Genomic DNA, 5,008 nt, shown 5'->3' on the forward strand with positions numbered 1-5,008 from the left:
TGGGAGATCTTCTACTCTTTTAACTTTATTCGTCAATATGTTATGGATATAGTTACTCCATCCGTGATTCGTGCGGAACTCCGGACCCAATGATGGCACTTGAGTGTGTCGGTAGGGCTGTAGGGGTGGCAATTGGGTCAGCAGGTTGGTTTGGGTTAGATTTCAAGTCGATTTCTGCCAAAATGTTACTTTCTCTGTTTTTTAATAGTTGCAACACACACTTCTTCACAATATATAAAAAATGTGGGGTTTTAGGATGCACATAATATAATACACTTTATGAATGGGATGAATGATTATTAGGGGCTATGTACTTAAAAGTTTAAATAAGGGAAATAGTATAGTTTTTCCCTAAAATAACTTTTATGTATAATGTGTTGTAACTTGCATATATTGTGACATTTCCATTTTGGTGAAGTGTTTCAAGTTTTAAAAAATGAAGGAAGTATATATATGTTCACATTTTAATAAAAAGAAAGTAAAAAAAAAAAAAACACTACGACATATTTCAATTGATTGAAGTCATCAACATCTACAATCAATTATTAACGATAAACTAATAAAAAGTATATATAACAAAATATAATAAGAATTAACTAAGAAAGGCTAAAAATCCAAATACGTATATAAGATATAAACAATTAGGTACATTCTTGATGCATTAACTCATATAGCTTTTTTAACAAATTTGTTGTCATTTCGAAATTTGGGAGAAAGAAAAATTTTTGTGTTAATTTTGTAATTTACATCCGACCAATCAATCGTAGTCCCACATAGGCACATACCCTAAGATTAGGAATGGCATGTGGTTACCTTAGTTGAAGCGGGTATGGGTCCTACTTTGGTAGGTAAGTAGGTCACTACAAGAAAATAACTTTTTCGTAGCGATTATTTTAACCTTTAGTATCGATTGTAATTGCAACAAAAAGTTTTCCCAACGAATGGTCATTCGATACAATATCCCCCGTTGCAATCGACACGAAAAACTACATCTAATCGTGATGATTATTGTAGCAATTACAATCGCTATAAATGTTGAACTCATTTTCTTAAAAAAAAAAAAAAAAACATTCATATGATCTTTACAAGATTTGAACATGCAACCTCAAACTCTTATATTAAATGTTTCACCAATAAGCTATGACATATTTTATGTATTCATTGTCAAACAATATTTATATATCTAGTGTAGAAAAGGCTTTTCGTATCGATTTTTGGGATTTAGTGGCGATTGTAAATGATACGATTCCTCAAAATTATATAAATGTGTAAAATAGTGTGAATATGTATTATTATGTTTTCCGTGTCGATTTTATATGGGAAAACCATGGCGATTGTAAAATGATACGATTTCCTTAATTATTTCACAAACATACTTGCATATTGTAGCGAATGTACAATCGCTACAAAATAATCGCTACGAAAAGACATTTTTCTTGTAGTGGGTGGGTATGGGAACAAAAGTTATATCCATTGTGGGTAGTGGGGTAGGTGGTGAATCTAATATCATACATTCATACCCGCCAATTATAGTATTATCTGCCTACATACCCACCAAGTTACTTGCCAACTTATTACTACAACTAATATTTACGTAATTCTTTTTGAATTTGTATTGATGTAGTACTACTTTTATTGTTTTAACATGCACAATTGACTACTAGCTACCTTGTACAATATGCTATTAGCCTATTACATTATGTTTACAACAATTTATACACGGCATAATGACATGTCCTATAGGAAATTAAATAATTAAACAATTGATGTTAGGTTGGTTGGCGGGTAAAAGGTGAGTAGTAGTCGATATCCACATGGTGGTGGATCAGTTGTAGGTTTAGGTTTCTACTTGCTTAGAATGTGGGTTTTGAAATTTTACCCACCATTTACCCACCATGGGTGGTGCGTAGGTGGGCAGTAAATTTTTTTTGGTGGGTGCGGATATATATAGGGGAGGGGGTAGGCGGGTGTGGGTATGGGTTGGTGGGAGTAGGGGGGTGTAGGGGGGTGTACCCGAACCCATACGATTGTCATTCCTACTCGAGATTTTTCCAAGCACATAGAATACTTTGCCTTTAAGAAGGTTAAAAAAAAAAAACAATTTCAAATGAAATAGAAAAAATCTTGTCTTTTTGAAAGGAAAAAAAAATAAAAAAATAAAAAATAAAAAAATAAAAAACCTCTTTCTTTTGAGGAAGAAGACAATGCAAGTTCCTCCTAAGTGCAGGAATCATAATATTTTTTATTTTATATAAGAGCATCTGCAATGATTTACAAATAGAAACTTGCTTGCAAATAGTTAATCAAAATCGCAAGCTTGTAACTTACCATTGCAGTGGAAAAATTTATGTAACTAGATTAAGCAACTCTGCCCAAACAAGCTACATTGCTTGATTTTTCAAAGATAATATCACCTATTTAAAATATGACATGTGTATAGTAGAAACTATTTTATTTATCTATCTTTTTTCCAAGCTATAATATGCTATATTTTACCAGTGAAGTACTATGTTGTAAATGCTACATATATTAGCTTTTAAAAAAAGAAAATACTAAATATATTAACTTGATGTGGCAAAGTAAGCTACAAGGTATTGTAACTTACCATTGGATAAGCTCTTATTAGATTATTTACTTTTCATATAAAATAATCTTGCATTTCCAAATTTTCCATGTAATTATATATTTACATTGTTATATTTTCATAAACAAAATTCCCAATTCCCTTATCCATATATCTTTACTAAAGTGAAGTTTTATAAAAAGGAATTTATCATCCTAAACTCTAATTTTTTTTTTAATTTTTTTTTCCAGATTCATTAATTTGCCTAATGACTTCATCATTATGTATTTATCTATATACGATATCAATAACATCTATAACTTATACTAAAGTAGCAACTGCTGACATCACAGTTGACATCATCTCTCTTCAAAATTGTACACGTGTTGCTTTTCTATTAATTTTTTTCCCGCCTAAAAGCTTTGATGTCCTTTTTTTATTTTATTTTATTTTATTTATTTTTTTTGTGATATTCCATAAGAAGCTAAGTATAATCTTTCAACAAGTTTATTCTAGAAATTTGGAATACAACTCTTCAATTCGATTTTCAACTATCTATTTTTAATTATCTGATTTGTCTAAGATAATTTTTAAATATAATTATTTTTAATGATACGTATTTTCTTCTAAATTATGGAGTACAATCAACTTTACTTTAGTTTAATAGAAAAGCAACACGTGTACAATTTTGAAGAGAGATGATGTCAACTGTGATGTTAGCGGTTGCTACTTTAGCTTCTTATTAATTGAGTTTCTTTGACCAAATTTGTAAACCTAATTTTATTTTCAATATCTTATGTTATGCGTTGTTAAATATGAAAGGTACAATTTGTAATTGATTATTTTATGGGCTTAAAAGTTAGGAATTCATGGATATTAGGTTGTTAGTGCTTTAGTGGCATATTAATCTCCTCAAGACCTCAAATAAAGTACGTAGTAGATTTTCAGGAGTATTAAAAATCAGTTTATTTGGTGGAGTAAATTATGGCTCATGTTTATCCACTAAATACTAGCATTATCTATTTTTTAGTTTAAGTTTGTTATTGTAGGCCAAGAGGCATCTATGTATTTCATGATTGAATGAAGTATGCAAGTATCAGTATTATTTTCTATTAAAAAAATTATCAGTATTATTTTCAACGTTTATCTGTGTTCTCTTTTATTTCTTATTCCAACAGTAGGATGATTGATAGTTATGAAATTTTGACTTAGATTTTGATTTTGCAGAGTCTTTACAGCTCCTACATCAAAGGGTTTTGGTTATTCATCAATTTGGATGTTGTGTTAATTAATTTAGGGGGCGTTTGGTTCAAACAATGGTATGGGTTTGGAATGAGGAATGAAACCTGGGTGGTATGGGGTTGGAACTTGATACTTGATTTCATGTGTTTGGTTTTTATCTAGGAATGATAGTTTTCCTTTTAATTTTAAACCTAAAGGTATGGGTATGAGCCATACCCACCTCCCCCCTTGGGTTTCAAAAACCCATACCTTGGGGGTTTGAGGTATGTGTTTGAAAAATGAAATTCAAGAAACAAACACAAGGTATGGGTTTTGGTCATTCCAAACCCATACCTTATACCTAATATGCTTGAACCAAACACCCCCTTAAAGTTGGCTACATAGAAAACATTATTGAATGTATTATAAGTATATCATTAAATAGGCTTATGATTTTATCTATCAATTTATTATAGATGTATGGTCATTTAACAAGAAATTAAAGCTATTTATATATACATACTTATGAAATACGAGTATAAAAATATTGTGTTAGGATTTTCACCTTCATGAATTTATACCGTAACAATTTTGAAAAGATTATTTGTATTTGTAGTTCTATACTGCAATTTTATTTTATTATTTTATTTTTTTTTTGTTAAAACCGTGCACCGCACGGGACTAATCTAGTATATAATACTAAAACAAACACTAGAAATGACACGTGTCCCCGTCAAAAAAAAAAAAAAAAGAGGAAATGACACTTGTCGATTTCTGGTGCTGTTTTTTTCCCTCCAAAACTCCCCATCCCCTTTTAGCAATTATTTTTTTTTAAGAAAAAAATATATATTTTTTTTGGAACATTTATATAATACAACTATAATAAAATTATTCTTAATATTATATGTTATCTTTAAAATGATTGCATCCCTTTTTCCCTTAAAAAAGATGATTGTATTCCTTATTTCGTGTTCTATTGCTTAAAATAGTTACACAAGATTTTGAGACCTTTTAATTTTCATTTTATTTTATATATATTTTTTTTTAAATATGAGACCTTTTAATTAAGGGAGAATAAGCTATAATTTAGAAGGTTGAAATATTGTGAAGAGAATAAAATAACGGAAAAAAAAAATTTATTCATGGTATTGATTTGGAATCTTATGTACCATTAATAATTGAATTAGTATTTTGTTAAATATTTATGTAATAATTTACCAATAT

Source organism: Chenopodium album, chromosome 23 (assembly GCF_948465745.1).
Source record: "Chenopodium album chromosome 23, dcCheAlbu1.1, whole genome shotgun sequence".
In the NCBI taxonomy this organism is placed as follows: Eukaryota; Viridiplantae; Streptophyta; class Magnoliopsida; order Caryophyllales; family Amaranthaceae; genus Chenopodium; species Chenopodium album.